The 18,417-nt window shown below is 45.6% G+C and overlaps 1 protein-coding gene across 1 annotated transcript in view; it reads right to left on the bottom strand.

The window, feature by feature from the left end:
• CALCR (calcitonin receptor) overlaps positions 1 to 11,539 on the bottom strand; it is a 112,773-nt gene extending 101,234 nt beyond the window's left edge. The window contains exon 1 of the mRNA XM_068156820.1: positions 11,468 to 11,539. The gene's annotated coding sequence lies outside the window, so the exon portion shown is untranslated. The remainder of the gene's footprint in view (positions 1 to 11,467) is intronic.
• Between the last annotated feature and the right edge of the window lie 6,878 nt (positions 11,540 to 18,417).

Consider the following 18,417-nt stretch of genomic DNA (forward strand, 5'->3'; position numbering starts at 1 on the left):
TGAGGGACAGGGTTTAGCCCCAGCTTTGTTAGAGAATGGTTGGACTTGATTATCTTAAATGTCTTTTCTGACCAAAATGATTCTATGATTCTAAATTATGGGAAGAAAAATGCAAAAGAGAGGATTTTTTTTAGTAGTTGCCAATCAGACTGGCTCTAAGCAGGATGGCAAAACAAGATCTGTAAGCAGATAGGACAGAGACCCTGCTCAGCTACAGAAAACCCTGATTCTCCCTACCTTCAAGTGTCTGGCAGATTTTTCTTTTTCCTTTTCTTGTGAAAAGTCACATGGCAGAAGTGGGCTTGCACAGGACTTTGAGAACTCTGTGTGGCAGTTCTTCTTACTTGCTATGTTTGCCTGTAGAGTTAAGTTCACTCAGGATGAAGATACTATCATAGAATCATGATAGGTGAACTTAAGATGAAAATACTATTGTGATTCTATGGAAGAAATAGATAGAAAAATGCTGCTTTATAATAAGAAAAGTCCCAGTCACCAACTTTGAAGAAGACCAAAGCCACCTTCTCACCCTTTTCACCCCCATGCTTTGACCATACCCAGGGATTTCAGATAATACCCGGCCTTCCTCGCCATCAGAGTACACATTGGCTCATCTCCAGCTATCTCTGGATCAACACCCCCTACTGGGCAACTATCCAGCCACTACCCTTAAAGCCTGGATTACTCCATTCCAGACCACAACAATTTATAGATTCACAGAATGGTTTAGGTTTGAAATTACCTTAAAAATCATCTAGTTCCTAGCCCCCTGCCATGGGCAGGAACAGCTTCCATTGTACCAGGCTGAACACCTCCAGAGAGGGGGCATCCAGGACCTTCCTGGGCAACCTGTTCCAGAGTCTCCCTGATGCATACAAAAAAAACCCCAACAAAACAGGTTGGAATGGACCTCTGGAGAAAAACTACTACAGCAGAGCTAAATTCCAAGATGGATCTGGTTATTCAAGGTCATATCTAGGCTAATTCTGAGTTTTCCCCAAGGATGGAAATTCCATAGCCTCTGGGCAATCTTCTTCAGTTTTCAACTGTTCTCATTCATCTGCTCACTAATGATCTGGATCTGACTGTGATTTAGAAATCACCCTAGCATCGTGTGATTAACACTATTGGCATTCAGTGGAATTCACTCAGTGGTAAGAGGGTGACATTTTCTGCTATTTCAAGACCTCTCTTCTTCAATGTATCTTGTGCAGATGACTTATCAGCAGGCATTTTTGAAATGCTGCCTTCTGGATGAAGTGCTGGAAGGCATTAATTAGCTGCCCTCCTTGTCCTATCTAACTTCCAAGACCAAATTGTACATCTAACATAATGAATATGCCTGGTAGAGAGGGCTTGGAAGTGATGCCATTTAGCATGAGTGGGTTGTTTTGTTCCTGTAGCGTTGCATGATTGTGCTTGTGTTGATTTGTTCCTGATTCATTGCCTTCAAGGTCTTTAATATCTATGCCTATACAGAACACACTCTCCCTTCTCTTCTCTGCTGCCACCATCAAGTGCACCTTTTCCCATGGATTCTCTACTTTTCTAATTAATAAATTTATTGCCAAAGGGCTTGGAGTGGAAATAGTTGTATCACAGGGCAGTGTGCACTTTTGGTACTGTCTTATAATTGGATTTTCTAACAAGCAGCTGACACCCTCTGTCTTCAAACACACACACACAAACTTCAGACTAAACTTACTGTATTTACCAAATGTCACGAACAGATAAACTTTACATCCAAAATTAATTCTGCAGAGGTGTGTCTTACAGAGATATCTGGATGCTTAGTTGTATCCTTGGACTTTTATCTACCCAGAATACATGTTCTCATATCCTACTAGCACTGTTTTGTGCCACAAGTTCAGTTTTTCCAGTTGTCAGTCCCAAAAATTGTGCCCAATGCTGATGTTCATTTTCATTACTATTTCAAGGTCAAGGGAAGTTCTCCTCCCTCTCCACTCTGCCTTGGTGAGGCCACATCTGGAGTATTGTGTCCAGTTCTGGGATGGAAACTCCTCCACCATAAACTAGTGTACACCACCTCAAAAGTGACTGCAAACCAAAGCTCTAGGAAGATCAGGGCTATACATGTGTGGGTGTGTTCTTACACAAATGGTAGAAGGTTCAGCCCTGACTCAGAAACCACCTACTGCCAAGTCCATTTTCTACCACATGGTGGAAAGCACTAGAACTTCTCAGAGAAAAAGAGCAACCAGAACTTGTAGACATCAGACAAAACAATATATCCTACACTAGAAGAGATTTTTCAGGGGCCATGAAAATTATCTAGCTGAAGACTTCCAAATTAACTTGATTCATAACTGAGACAATTAACTTTTCTTTCTTCATAAGTATGCCCTGTGAATAGAGCTGTATTGCCTCGCAGTATCTCCTCCAGCCTATTGCATCCTTGTCCATCCAACCCATGCCCACTGCAGAGCATGAAACATTTATTATACTATGGTTCCTTAAAAAAAAAAAAAAAGGCATTTTACTATAAATAAAACACTCCACTCATTTGCAAAAGTGTGCAACTGCAATACAGAAGGCCAATGGCAGCCTGGGCTGCATCGAAAGCAGTGTGGCCAGCAGATGGAAAGAGGGGATTCTGCTGCTCTGCTCTACTCTACTGAGACCTCACCTAGACTATTGTGTTCAGCTCTGGAGCCCTCAACACAGGAAAGACGTGGGCCTGAAAGGGTAGGTCCAGAGGAAGGCCACAAAAATGATGAGAGGGCTGGAGCAACTCTGCTAAAAGGACAGGCTGAGGGAGCTGGGGTTGTTCAGCCTGCAGAAGAGAAGGCTCCAGGCAGACCAAATAGCAGCCTGCCAGTACCTGAAGGGGGCTACAAGAAGGCTGCAGAGGGACTGTTCCCAAAGGCCTGCAGGGACAGGATGAGGGGCAATGGTTTGAAATGAGAGCAGAGCAGATTTAGGTTGGATGTTAGGAACAGGTTCTGCACCAACTGCAACTGATTGCCCAGTGAAGGAGTTGAAGCCCCATGGCTGGAGATATTCAAGGTGAGACTGGCCAAGGCACTGAGCAAGCTGCTCTAGCAGAGGATGTCTCTGCTGAATGCAGGGGTGTTGGACTAGATGACCTTTGGAGGTCCCTTCCAACCCAAACCATTCTATGATCCTACTAATAGTACAGCCTAGATTTCATTAAAAACCCCTGCAATTCATTAACAGGTTTCACGAATAAAATGGAACATTTTCAACTGTGAGATTAGCTCTGAAATACATCTTCTAAAATTCCACACTGAACTACCTTTAAATGTTATACCTGTGTGATTTCTCCATGTGGAATGACACAGAAGTTGAAACCCCCACTTCATCCCTTCAAGCAGCCTCTTATCAAACATGTTCTATGATGAGGCATAGCTGTAACCTATTTGATGACTCACTTTATAGTAAATAATATACTGACAATGTTGCAAGTTATTTATGTACATGGAGAAATTCTAATCAAATACTGTCACAATATTTTGTGATAATATGAAGATAATTTCAGTTAGTATGAGCTTGCACAGGACTCTTGCACAGTGCATACATACTTCCTTCTGGCTTAACCATGCTGATTTCTCACTCTCTACAGGCCATCAGGTAGCATTTCTTTCCTCCTTGTTAAAGGAGATGCTGCTACATTGTTCACTATGGACTAGTTGAAATACAAAGATTTGCATCATTTCTGTCTCTCTGTAGACAACTCTAACAGTACAGAAATGACAAAATGCTGGAGGAGGGTTGGATTTTGTGTTTGCATGCATAGAATCAATTGCAGAGTCACAGAATGGTAGGGGTTGGAAGGGACAGCTGGAGAGCACTGCATCCAACCACCCTGCCAAAGCAGCATCACCCAGGGCAGGTCATACAGGAACTCATCAAGATGAGTCTTGAACGTCGCCAGGGGAGACGCCACAACCTCTCTGGGCAGCCTGCTGCAGGGCTCCAGCACCCTCACAGAAAATACAGGTTTCCTCATGTTGAGGGGGAACTTCCTGTGTTCCACTTTGTATTTGTTGTCCCTCCTCCCATCACAGGGCACCACTGAAAAGGGACTGGCCCTTTCTTCTTCACACCCACCCTTCAGATATTTGTAAATATTAATAAGATCCTCTCTCAGTCTTTTCTTCTCATCAGGCAGATGTTCCAGTCCCTTTTTCATCTTCATAGCCTCCATTGGACTCTCTCTAGTACTTCCCTATCCCTCTTGAACTGGGGAGCCCAGTACTGGACACAATAGTCCAGATGTGGTCTCACCAAGGCATGTCTCAGGTGTGAATATTTTGGGCAGTAGGTGAAAGAGAAATCATACAGTTTGATGGTGACTTCCTACAGGTTTTTCCAGTGATGACCTCCTATTACATCAGGCATCTCATGAGGTAAACCCATTTCCTTCAAAACATGCAGATCTGATTGCCAATAAAGTCAGCAGGCATTTAATCACTTGGAAAACCAACATACAAGTTTTCTTTTCAGTGCACATACTATCAAATACCATGGGACTAAATGAAAAACATTATAAAAACCATCAGAGTAGAAAATACTGTGTCTGCTTTATCCCTGAGAACACATGGTAACAATTATTATTAGTTACTCCTTGGTCCTGCTTCAACCCAAAATGTACCCAGCAAGACGTGAACACAGAGGAAAATATTGTACTGTAACACAACCAGCTCAAGGGCTTAAATGGGTCAAGCCCTTGTCCAGTATTTAGTAGAGGAAGTAGCCCTCAGAAAATTAAAGGAAGTCTTCTCTCACCCCATTTGTTCCCTATCACTGAATCTCCCTCAAGAGCAAAGCTTAAAGGATTTGCTTAACTCCAGGCATTGCAACTCCGTATGTTCAGGAGCACACGATCAGCTGTCTACAGGTTACTCTTTCAGTTTCTCAGTGAATGTTCTTAGACAGCCTGAAGCAAAGCCAAAGAATTACCACAGGTGCTCTAAATCTCTCAGACTAAGCCACCCTTTGAATCAGCCTCACGCTAATCCTGTTTGCCATTCTCCTCTGTAAGAAACAGAGTTCCTGGAAGAGCTACAATGTAAAACATTCAGATTTCCTAATCTCAAACATCTGTAGAATCAGCTAAGACACTCTTAATGATCTCTCTTAACAATAGATAACACATGCAACACTAAATATTGCAGTGGAACTTAAATTTTGCCTGCATCACCATCCCTGGAGGTGTCTAAAAAATGTGTGGACGTGGCACTTTGGGATATAGTTTAATGGCCAGGGTGGTGTTAGGTCAATGGTTGGAATCAATGATCTTAAAGGTCTTTTCCAACTGATAAGATTCTATGATTGTATGTAAATGAAGACAGAACAGTCTATTAGTTAATTAGGCATTTCAAAAGGTAACTTTCTGGGGGTCACCTTTACCACAAACAGCACAGCTGCATGTAGTCTTCAAGGCATCTCTTTCTTCTGAGTTCCCTCTACTCTTCAAAACACTTCCCTTTTTTTTGGGGGGTGTGTGTGTAAATTTTTGTCATCATTGTCATTTCACAGTATCACAGTATCACCAAGGTTGGAAGAGACCTCAAAGATCATTGAGTCCAACCTGTCACCACAGACCTCATGACTAGACCATGGCAAAAAGTGCCACATCCAATCTCCTCTTGAACACCTCCAGGGATGGTGACTCCACCACCTCCCTGGGCAGCACATTCCATTGGCGAATGACTCTCTCCGTGAAGAACTTTCTACTTACCTCGAGCCTAAACTTCCCCTGGCACAGCCTGAGACTGTGTCCTTTTGTTCTGGTGCTGGTTGCTAGAGAGAAGAGACCAACCCCTTCCTGGCTACAATCACCTTTCAGGTAGTTGTACAGGGCAATGAGGTCACCCCTGAGCCTCCTCTTCTCCAGGCTAAACAATCCCAGCTCCCTCAGCCTCTCCTCGTAGGGCTTGTGCCCAAGGCCTCTCCCCAGCCTTGTTGCCCTTCTCTGGACACGTTCAAGTGTCTCCATGTCCTTCTTAAATTGAGGGGCCCAGAACTGGACACAGTACTCAAGGTGTGAGGGACTTCTTACAAGGGCTTGTAGTGATAGGATGAAAGGGAATAGATTGAAGCTTGAGAATGGGAGATACAGGCTGAAGATTAGGAAGAAATTCTTCACAGTGATGGTGGTGAGACACTGGAACCAGTTGCCTGGGGAAGTTTGGATGCCCCTTCCCTGGAAGTGTTCGAGGCCAGGTTGAACAGCATAAAAAAAATACAACTGCAGAGCTACCTGGGATTTTTCTAAGCAGTTGACACTCACTACTGATAACAGTTGGAGAGAAATTCAATCTTCCAGAAATGGAGTCATCCACCTGCATACATCCCAGCTGAAATTCCACAGTCACACAAGCTTCTGCATGTCAGAACAAGCCTCAGTGCTGACTGAAAGAACAAGAAGCGGCTAATTCACTCCAGGAGCTAATTCAGTCTTTGATTATCTTTCTCACTCTTCCATCAAGCTCTGCAGAGTGCCACAGATTTTTGTTGTGTGGGCATTAAAAATTAAGTATTTCACCATTAAAAAAAAAAGGCAGAAAATTCAGCTGAGTGCCAAAGGTGGAGTTTCATTCCAGTCACTAACAAAAAAGTAAAAGAGAAGTTTAGTTTCTTTTTATTTCATGACTCTATCTCAGCACAATCTTAACCATGGAGCCTTGGCATCTTTGTAATAGCAACACTGTGTTTTCAGAAGCCTTTCACATATTTAAAAGAGATATTTTTAATTGTCATCTTAGCTCTAAGAAAACAGTTCAGAAGGTAAGATACAATTCATTTTGACTCAAGTAGCCTCCAAATACATCTGTGAACTCACTTGGCAATGCCTGCAGAAGTGTCCAATTTCTAGGACAAACCAACAGAATAAAAATCTGCTTTTCTAATTCCAGAGGGGTGCATCAGCACTTTGCAGCACATCCAGGAAGAGAACGGCATTTCAAGCACCAGCTTTTGAGTAACAGCAGTTTTCTAACCTGTACTTCAAACTAAGCAGAACATCAAAAACTGAAATTAACATGTCAAATAGAGCACACTACCAGAGGGTTACTACCACTCTCAGATCCTCCCCACCATTATGGTAAGCTGCTGACAATGGAGTGCAGAATCAATATGGACAACCAGTATGACCTAAGTATTGTTCATTTATTAAAGAACCTCTACAGCTTATATAGACTCACAGAGCATCGTTGGCATAGCTTCATTGGTTCCCCACAACTGACCAGTTCTGGGCCCCTCAGTTTAAGAAGGACATGGAGACACTTGAACGCGTCCAGAGAAGGGCAACAAGGCTGGGGAGAGGCCTTGGGCACAAGCCCTATGAGGAGAGGCTGAGGGAGCTGGGATTGTTTAGCCTGGAGAAGAGGAGGCTCAGGGGTGACCTCATTGCCCTCTACAACTACCTGAAGGGAGGTTGTAGCCAGGAAGGGGTTGGTCTCTTCTCTCTAGCAACCAGCACCAGAACAAAAGGACACAGTCTCAGGCTGCGCTAGGGGAGGTTTAGGCTTGAGGTGAGGAGAAAGTTCTTCACAGAGAGAGTCATTAGTCATTGGAATGGGCTGCCCAGGGAGGTGGTGGAGTCACCGTCCCTGGAGGTGTTCAAGAGGAGATTGGACGTGGCACTTGGTGCCATGGTCTAGTCATGAGGTCTGTGGTGACAGGTTGGACTCGATGATCTTTGAGGTCTCTTCCAACCTTAGTTATACTGTGATACTGTGATACTGTAATACTGTGATACCCCACATCGTACTATTAGAGATTATTGGTTGAACTACTAATATCACGCGAGGTTGTTGATCGACGTACATGTCCTGTTATTCCAAGATAACTCTCTGTGCTTACAGCTACCAGTACCTTGTTTTAATTACTTGCTGCAGGCACAGCACTGTTTTGCTGAACTGCTAGCTACTTCTACACTTATGCTAAGCATGGCCTACCACCATGTCAAGCTCTAAGCTTATACTGCCAGATTGCTTACACTGCTTATTGCTACCATTGCCACAGTAAGTTACCTGAAAAACATGGAGTCAACAGAATGCCTCTCAAACTCACTGAAAGGCCCACAGATGATCCGTGCTAGTACTGATAAAAATTTCAATATTGGCTTCAATAGCAAGTGAGGACCTAGAGATCAGTTACCAGAAAAAAAACAACATTGACCTTACTAATAGTTAGAACCAATGGGCATTTCAGAACTGAGTTTCATGGTACTTTCTAGCACAGCCTTCAGTCAAAGTGAAATGCAGTTCCTTCATTTTGCCCAAAATTGCATTTGCAAGCAGAATCTTTAAAAGAAATACAGAAGAGTCTCCTTTCTATCTAATGATTTCCATGAATCATGGAATAGTTTATGTTGGATGGGACCTTCAAGATCATAGAAGCATAGAATCATAGAATCAATAAGGTTGGAAGAGACCTCAAAGATCATCAAGTCCAACCTGTCACCCAAGACCTCATGACTACTAAACCACAGTACCAAGTGCCACGTCCAATCCCCTCTTGAACGCCTCCAGGAACGGTGACTCCACCACCTCCCTGGGCAGCACATTCTAATGACGAATGACTCTCTCCGTGAAGAACTTTCTCCTCATCTCAAGTCTAAACTTCCCCTGGCTCAGCCTGAGACTGTGTCCTCTTGTTCTGGGGCTGGTTGCCTGGGAGAAGAGACCAACCCCCACCTGGCTACGACCACCCTTCAGGAAGTTGTAGACAGCAATAAGGTCTGTCCTGAGCCTCCTCTTCTCCAGGCTAAACAATCCCAGCTCCTTCAGCCTCTCCTCATAGGGCTTGTGCTTGAGGCCTCTCACCAGCCTCATTGCCCTTCTCTGGATACATTCAAGAGTCTCAATGTCCTTCTTAAACTGAGGGGCCCAGAACTGGACATAGTACTCAAGGTGTGGCCCAACCAGCGCTGAGTACAGGGGCAGAATGACTTCTCTGCTCCTGCTGGCCACACTATTCTTGATGCAAGTCAGGATGCCATTGGTCTTCTTGGCCACCTGGGCACACACTGGCTCATGTTCAGTCAGCTGTCAATCAGTATCCCCAAGTCCCTTTCTGTCTGGCAGCTCTCCAGCCACTCTGACCCCAGCCTGTAGCTCTGCATGGGGTTGTTGTGACCAAAAGTGCAGCATGTGACACTTGGACTTGTTGAACGCCTTCATGTTGGACTCTGCCCATCTGTCCTGCTGGTCAAGGTCCCTCTGGTCAAGATCACCTAGTTCCAACCTCCCTGCCATGGGCAGGACACATTTAGCTTCTTTCAAGTCTATAGATAGAGATTTAGAATTAAAAAATAAGACTAACTGGCTAGCTTTTAAGCATTGTTCCACTCTACTACTATCTGTAGCTGATAGTTGGAAGAAAACCAATTCAGCAAACACTCTGTAGACCTGCTGCAGACATGAAGGAAGAATGTTTGCTAACCTGGATTCAGTCAGTTTATTAAAATAATCCTTGTGAATATATCATTCAGTAATATTTCAAAAAGGATTTTAGGAAAGATTCTTCTGTTCCTTCATCTCCCTTTAAAACTTAAGAGCTGAAGAGAACTCAACTGTAACACAGCTTGAATGTTTGCTGAGGTTTTTATAGTAAATCAAATATTTAGCAGTTTATTTGTGAACTGCTTTGACATGAAATTATAATCTGATGACATTATAATCTGATTCCCCCCCTCTGTTAAAATACGGTGCATATGCAAACTGCAGACTAACTTGCTCATGATCTATTCTGATGGAACTGCTCCTAAAAATGGGAGTATAAGACAAACTTAAACCCCCTAATCCTCTTGAAAGAACAACAGTTCATTTTAGAAAATATTAAGACCTGTATGACTCTTGAAGGAGTGCTATGGAGAGGTGTTAGAAGAGTCATTACCAGCCAAATTCAAACATTACCTCTTGACTTTCTAACCAAATTTGGCTGGCACTCACTACAAATGATAATGAAGACCTACAGTGAAGCTCACCCTTTGGAGAGGTTAATTGGGACTTTGCTATTGATCTTAACAGGGTCAATATTTACTCAATATTTATAAAGTTAGCATAGTTTACTATATGCTGATAGGGACTGAACATCATGGTTTAGTTGATGCTGGCTGCCATGAAATATGACAGCTACATTAAGCACCAAAGCAGTAACTAAGCAAAGGTTACCTATTGATAAAGGTTGTCAGATGTTTGAAGAAATTAAAAAGAAATGTTAGCTCTCCTGTATTTAATTTACCTATTTGAAAATTCTGCTTAGAATTAGGAGTGGTGAATTAAACTCACTCTTTAGCTCCACAGCACTGGCAGTTTGAGCTGTTGGTAGCAAAGAAACATTAACCTGATACCTTCAGCCCTAGAGCTGTGTAGGTACCCTTCCGCTGACCAAACACAAAGGTTTCCCACCTGAACACCATCCTACAAACACTGGAGGCAAAAAGATGCAGAAGCAAGAGCTTGATTTCATTCAGTGCCTACAAAAAGACTACGGTATCTTGATGTGATGGCTTGATTAATTTATTCTGAGTTCCCTTTAGCCAGCCTGCTTAACTCTTGTGAAAACATACAGTCCTAGGAAGAGTAACACATGCTGCATTACCCTTCAGAAGTTCAAGTGGTAGCCAAGGTATGTAAAAAAAAGTAACCTGTCAGGAAGGCATCTGTGAGATGGTATTGACTTCAGGACATCTCGTGATACACATCCTTCTTTTTATGAATGATGATTTTTTTTCATTCATCATTTTGGTTACCACTGTCATTTTGTAACTAAAACCAGAAGTTTTTTCCTCTTTTCCTTACAAATTGTCAACAATGTTAACCTCATCAAAAAGCCCGCAAGAATAAAATCAACATGGCAACTTAAAGATTAATATTGGCAGGTGTTTACGTTGCACTTGGATACATTCCATAAACAGCCTCATACATCATTCACCATCATACAACTATCTACCCTCATCACACGTAAACCTTATCATCAATGGCAGTACTCTGAAATCTGCTGATGTTTTTCCCATTTGCATTGTGAAATGACAAGGGAAGTGCAGATACCGGTTCAGCAGATTGAGAACATCAGGGAAATAATAACTGCCATGAATAAGAAGCACGGACTAATGACTCAGGTGTCATTTAAACGCCCTGTGCCCCACGCTTTCCAGCACGGAGCCGCTACTCTCTTATCAGCTGTACCCTTATCAGCAGCGACCGGCTCGCCAGTGCCAAAGCCGCAGGGGAAACTCCGGGATTCAGCGATCCCCGCCACTCCCCGCCCTGACCGACAGCACCGGGCAGCAGCAGCCCCCTGCCCGCACCCAGCGCCGCACCGCACAATCTACAGCCCCCTTCCCTCTTCCCGCTCTCCCCTAGTTTCGCCTGCAATGCCGGCTGAGTTCTGCCTACTCCGGGTGCCCCGACCCTCCGCTCCTGCCTCGGTCTCCCCGGAAAGGGCAGGCGGTGAAGTTGCCGAGACTTACGGTGGCAGAGCTCCCGGGCCTGGCGCAGAATGTCTCCCGGCTTCCTGAGGTTCACCTCGGGCCACCTCCGCGGCGGTTCGGTGTCCTCACCGGTGCAGCCTGGACGGTGCTTCAGTGCGCGGAGGGGAGCATGGCGCTGTCCGCTCCCTCACACCCGGCTAGCCACCTGGTGAGTCCCCGCGCCCCGAGCACTTCAGCCGGCACACGGACAGGCACTGACTAGGGCTGAACCTCTCCAGCAGGGCTGTGCCTCGACAAACATCTGCCTCCTCTCGCCTGCGACGCCTCCAGCCCCCGCTCCCCCCCGGGCGCCGGCGGGGCTTCGAACCGACGTCGGTGCGGGGCGGACGGCGATCACCCGGCGGCGGTGGCGGCAGCAGCGCCTCCCCCGCTCCCGCCTCCCCGCCGGTTCCCGGCCGCTTGCTGCCGGCGGGGCGGCCGCGCAGGAGCCGGCGCTGCGCTGGTGGGGCGGAGCGGGGGCGGTAAGGCGAGAGGGGAACCGCGCGCTGTTCCCGCCGCACCGCCTCAGGCGGGGACCTGCTCCGCAGTGGGGACGCTCACCCTAGCTTGGCCCTGCGGTGGAGGAGGAGGGATCTGCAGCACCGCTTGCCGCGGCCCAAAACGCTTTCTGCCGGCTGTGCCTCCTTTGTGGGGTCCCCGGGCCGCCGCCGAACGGACCTGCAGCCGGGCCTGGCGCGCCGTGTGTGCGTCGCCTCAGGGTACCCCGCTCGCTCCCCTCAGGGCCGGCTCCTCGCAGGCGCGCGCCTACCGCGCGCCCACCACCCACCTTCCTTCCCTCAGCGAAGTTCCTCTGACCCCAGCCAGCGTTTCGGTCTCATTGCGGCCCGAGGAATTGGAGTGTGAGACCTCAGTGCCAGGACTGTCCCGGCCATGAGGAGGGCAACAGAGCTCGGGCTGCTGGGGGTAGACCCTGCCCGCCCCAGGGACGTAGCCCCGCGTCCTCCCTTCTGCTCTTTTTTCCTCTGCTGCTGCTCTTTGAGCTTGCGTGAACCATGTACCTACCGTTTGTCGAGCCGGGAAGGACAACAAAGTCATTTAAATTCCCGAGTTTGCTCCAGAAGTTATGTAAGCGTTTGAAACAAAAGGAGAGGCTGAGAAGATTCTGTTCGGAACCCTTCTGGTCTCAAGAAGAGCAGCCCTCTGCTTTTCAGGCGTCCAGAGGCAACGAACACCCCTCACATTGCGAGACAGCATCTAGTGATTGTGCATCAAGGTTTGGAGAGGAAAACGACTTCTCTTGCTGGGTCACACTATTTAAATACGGACTGTAAGGCTGGGACAGTGAGCGGATGGATGGTCCACTGTGCCAAACGTGCGAGGCAGGGCAGACAGCAGGTAGTAGTTGGGTGTCTTCCCAGCAGATGGAGTCTGGAGGCAAACAAACTTGCTCAGAAGGTACCACCGCCCGGCTAAGAATAGCTCTCCTCTTTCTGTACAAAGGACCTTGCTGCTGTCAAGTGAAACGAGCTTTGATACTGGCTTTTGAGTCTTTTGGCTTGCTTCTGAATGGAAAGTTAGCTCCTATTAAAGTGGTTCCTAAGTGGTTTTCTTCCACCTACCGCTTACTCTTACAGGCTGCAGTCAAATTCGACAGCTTGCCCTTGTCACAGAAGCCTGCGTGCAAACCCAGCTGATGATTTTGGAGGTTCCAACTGAAACAATTCTAGGATTCTATGACTGCCTTTCTGCTTGTTGCCACATAGCTTTGGCCATGGTGAGGAAGGAGGGAGAGGACCAATGGAGCTGAGGGCTGAGAAGGAGGCACTGGGCTGGGCGTGCACCAGTTTCCCAGGAAATTTCCCTCATGCTACTTTCTACAGCAGCTGTCCATCAAAGAAATTCATCATTCTTAGGATATTAGGAGGACACCATGTGCAGGGGGAAACATAATTAGAGATGAGACACTCGAGGTATGCTGATGTAAGTCACCATCCCTTTGAGATTTAAATTTTCCCTATACGTTTCACCCTTTGCCTTTGCAAAGATGGCAAGGAGAATCAGTAGGAACTGCCTTTATGAGCTCTATAATGCCACAAATACTTCTCATCCTTCTCTGGCAGGAATGGTGAAGTTAAGGGGGGTTTTCACTAAGTTTGGAGCCATGGAGCAGCACCTCTACTACAGACCAGCTGCAGTTGTGGCCTTCTCATTCTCCAGCTGCCCTTAGGTAAGCTCAGGTGAGATGTTTGTGGAAGAGAAATTGCTGAGAAGCAAAGCCCTAAGATGAAGCTTAGGGAGCATAGGAGAATGCAGCAGTAAGTTGAAAGAGGAAAACCAGAAACCTTTTAGCTGACATCCTGGAATATTTTCTTTTGCAAAGGTTTCGGATGGGGGGGATGGGGGTGGGGGGCTGAGTGAGTGGCTCACCAAATGAGTACAGATTGCTTTAAAAGACAAAGCAGCTAAACTACAGGTGGTGGGCTGTTCATCAGTGGTCCCTTCCGTAGTCCACTCCTCTTAGTGTTTTGGGTGTTGTCTGGCTTGATGCTGTTAATTCTAGGACTGGAAAGCATCACATTCTCAATAACTGTTTTTATACTTCTTTCAAAACAGATTTTATGTGGCTCCGTTTTCTTACTGAGCAGTGTTCAGCTGCTGAAGTATAAATCTGTCATCCCATAATCTGGAAATAGCTTTTCTAAGGTTCAGGGTTTTTTTTTATAAACTCCCATGTTGTTAACCATTACCTTGCACACAGAAACAACACTTTCTGATTTGTTCTGCTGCAAGCAATTCCCTTGTGCCCTGTGGGACTGCAAGCATGAGTAGCTACCATTTGGTATGAGGGGGAAATACTGACCAGGCCCATAAATAACCACTGGAAAACTATTATTAGCTGTACCTTAATGGCTTTATTTCTGTTTGTGCTCTGGAGTCATTATGAAACTCTGACTTCTGAATAAAAGAGGTAGCTGAGCTACTGGTTTATGTTGTGACATTACAATGTTGCTTTGTACCTGGTGAGATAAAGTCAAATCTTGGTTCCAGGATTTCACAGAATATCTTTGGTTGGAAGAGCTCATCTCATCCAAAGCATGACTTTGCACTCCTAGAAGTGGCTTGACTGAAAACTAAGAATAGTTGTAGCGCTACTACAAGTTTCCTAACCCTGCCTGTAAATAAGGCAGCTCTGCAAGAAGGACTTGGTACATGTATACGGCAAGTGTTGTCCAGCACCTCAATGTCTTTATTGGAGTGAGGACCTCAAAACTGCACCTAGTACTCAGGGTGTGACTTCATCAGTGCAGAAGTCAGAGGGACAATCACCTCTACTTTTTCTGGCCACACTATTCCTGATCCAGACCAGGATGCTGTTGGTCTTTTTGGCCACCTGAGCACACTGCTGTATCATGTTCAGCCAGCGGTTGGCCAACACCCACAGCCACTCTGCACCAAGCTGGGAGAATTTTGAGGTTTCTGACCCAAAACCAGGACCCAGCACTTAGCCTTGTTGAATCTCATACAACTGACCTCATCCCATCAATTCAGTCTGTCCAGATTCCTCCACAGAGATTTCCTGTAGTGGATCAACACTCCCTCCCAACTCAGGCTGACCCAGGTACCCTCAGTTGAATTATGAGAACCAAATGTTCTCACTTCAATTATGAGAACCACAGTGCTTGGGGCAAGGGTTAATTCTGATTATGCTACACTGTGGATGTTATTTCTCCTGCCACTGTAGCTTCTGTCATTCTTTTAAGCAGCCTGGAGCAGAGGAGGCTCAGGAGAGACCTTATTGCTCTCTACAACTACCTGAAGGGAGGTTGTAGCCAGGTGGGGGTTGGTCTTCTCTCCCAGGCAACCACCACCAGAACAAGAGGACACAGTCTCAAGCTGCACCAGGGGAGATTTAGACTGGATGTTAGGAAGAAATTTTTCACAGAAAGAGAGATTGCCCATTGGAATGTGCTGCCCAGGGAGGCAGTGGAGTCACCATCACTGGAGGTGTTTAGAAAGAGACTTGATAGGGTGCTTCTTGCCATGGTTTAGTTGATTAGATGGTGTTGGATGATATGTTGGACTCGATGATCTCAAAGGTCTCTTCCAACCTGGTTAATTCTATTCTATTTTCCCTGAGGCCCTTCTTGGCCACAAGGGCACATTGCTGGTTCATGGTCGTCCTGTTCTCCCCCAGGACTCTCAGGCCCTTTTCTCCAGAACTGATGGATTGTGTTTAATTTTATGTAAGCTTTGTTTGTAGAAACCTGAAAATCAAGACTTATGTGTTTATCCAACATCAAACAATTGTCTTCATGTCACAATTGATTTATTTCAGCCAGATTCTTAATGTACAATAATTTCAATTAGTCCCTTAATGTACAGAAAAGCATGGGTAATTACATTTGCCTTCTTGGTTAAATTTCTAGTTTTAATTTATGTTATTTAATCTATCCATGGATTGATTCTTCAGTTCACCTCTTGGGACATTATTAGAGGATATGAAAAATGTTTTGGAGTGATAGAAAAAAAGAGACACATACACAGAATCCCAGAATGCTAGGGGTTGGAAGGGACCGCTGGAGATCATTGAGTTCAACTTCCTTGCCAAGGTAGGGTCACCTAGAGAAGGTCACACAGGAACACATCCAGGCAGGTTTTGAATGTCTGCAGAGATGGAGACTCCACCAGCTCTCTGGGCAGCCTGCTCCCTTAAATTAAAGAAGTTCCTCTGAAAGAGAAGAATTTTTTTAAAGAAGAAAAAAAGTCTTTCAGCCAGTAGTTAGGAAACACAAAAGGAAAAAAGAGGAATTGAAAAATTAAGGTTTGTGTTCATGGTCACTAGTATTTATCATGGGATCACAGAATGGGTTGGCTTGGAGCCTCCACAACTTCTCTGGACAACTTTTTTCAGTGCCTCACCACCTTCATGGGGAAGAATTTCATCCTACTATCTAGTCTCCATCTAGCTTCTTCCAGAAGCAAAAGTACTGTGTAAGAATCTTGCTCACTTTCATATGAACCTAATGATTCACTTTGCATGGCAGCCCTAGCTGTGCCTCTGAGGTCTATCTTAATCACATCTCTTTTTCTCCTGCTACGTAAGTGAAATCACGTGCAGAGCTCCTAAATGGGTCTTATATTTCTGAACAAGCACTGTAAGGCTTGTCCTTCCCCAGCTTATTAAAACAAGTATAGAGAGACAGTGTAGAAGGTGCCTAGCCCTGGAGCTTCTATCAATGTAACAGCTCCTAGAGGAACCTAATTTTCTCTGGCCCTTTTTCTATTCCCATTCTAGATATATTTTGTAGCTTTTAAGCACAGCCCTCTCCTTAGTTCTTACCATCATGAAGGCTTTGCAGGCAGTCATGTCTGGAAGACTCCTCTGTGCCTGTCTTTGAACACACTCTTATTTCAAAAAGGGGGGGGGGGGGGAAGGGGAAGGGAAAAAAAAGAGCAGGAGCTGTCACATTTTCAAGTCCAAACCACTCATTTTAGCTACATATTGAGAAGCAAGAGTACTGGAAGTTTTCAATGAAAGGGCTGCCAATGCATGTCAGCCTTGCCCTACAATATCTCTTGACGTTCTGAACCTTGGCTGTAATAGAAATTTGGGGGGAAAGTGTTTTTCCCCCAGATGCCGGAAAGTGAAAACTCTGACATTTGTGCCTGAGTAATAAATGTCACAGCCAGTGAGCTGCAATTGGAAAATAAGTCTGCTGACATAACTTCCTGTGTGATGTGTTTTTAATATTTTTTTCTTCCTAACTGAGATCTCTCTCAGACTGGTACTTCTTGCTGTCCTGTACTAAAATTAAAGAGCATGGCATGGTGCTGTTGTGTTCCAAGTTGTGCTTCACCTCATAGGTGTTTAACAAGGTTCTTTTTTTCAAATTCATTGTAACCTGATTTCTATCACTTCTGTCACAGTTGGACTAGAGTGTGAAAGTCACTCAAATTCTGGCAGCAAGTGTACCAGGGACTCTCACCTCCTTCCACACTGCTCTGACATACACATGTACCCATCTACATCTTCATTCTAGCAATATTATTGATCCACTTGTGGTCCAGTTAAATCTCACCTACTGAACTGTGAGCACAAGCTAGAGGTGGTAAGTGATAGCTGGATCCTCAAACGAGACTGCAAAGCACGGAAGAAAACAGACTACAAAGACAGATGATCAGAGGGCTGGAACACTTCACCTCTGAGGAGAGGCTGATAGAGTTGGGGTTGTTCAGCCTGGAGGAGACAAGACTCCAGGGAGACCTTAGAGCAGCTTTAATGTATTGGCTCCAGGAGAGCTGGGTAGAGACTTTTGACAAAGGCATGCAGTGACAGGATGAGAGGTGATGGCTCCAAACTGGAAAAAGCCAGATTTAGATCAGATTTAGATGTAAGGAAGCAATTTTTCCCCATGAGGGTGTTGAGGTACTGGAACAAGTTGCCCAGAGAAGTTGTGGAGGCTCCAAGCCTGGCCGTGTTCAAAGGCAGGTTAGCTGGGGCTTTGAGCAAGCTGGGCTAGTAGGAGGTGTCCACTGCCTATGGCAGGAGACTTTGAACCAGATGGTCTTGAAGGTCCTTTCCAACTCAAACCATTCTGTGATTCTGTGCTATTTGAAGATTTCCAAGTCGCTTTATAAATTCACTGTTCACAGTATCATAGTATCAGTCAGGGTTGGAAGGGACCACAAGGATCATCTAGTTCCAACCCCCCTGCCATGGGCAGGGACACCCCACACTAGATCAGGCTGGACAGAGCCTCATCCAGCCTGGTCTTAAACACCCCCAGGGATGGGGCCTCGACCACCTCCCTGGACAACCCATTCCAGGGTTTCACCACTCTCATGGTGAAGAACTTCCTCCTCACATCCAGCCTGAATCTCCCCACCTCCAGCTTCATTCCATCCCCCCTAGTCCTATCACTACCTGAGAGCCTGAGAAGTCCTTCCCCAGCCTTTCTGTAGGCCCCCTTCAGATACTGGAAGGCCAC

The sequence above is a fragment of the Melanerpes formicivorus genome, unplaced genomic scaffold (genome assembly GCF_026170545.1).
Source record: "Melanerpes formicivorus ecotype bairdi unplaced genomic scaffold, bMelFor1.0.p_v2 SCAF_35, whole genome shotgun sequence".
NCBI lineage: Eukaryota > Metazoa > Chordata > Aves > Piciformes > Picidae > Melanerpes > Melanerpes formicivorus.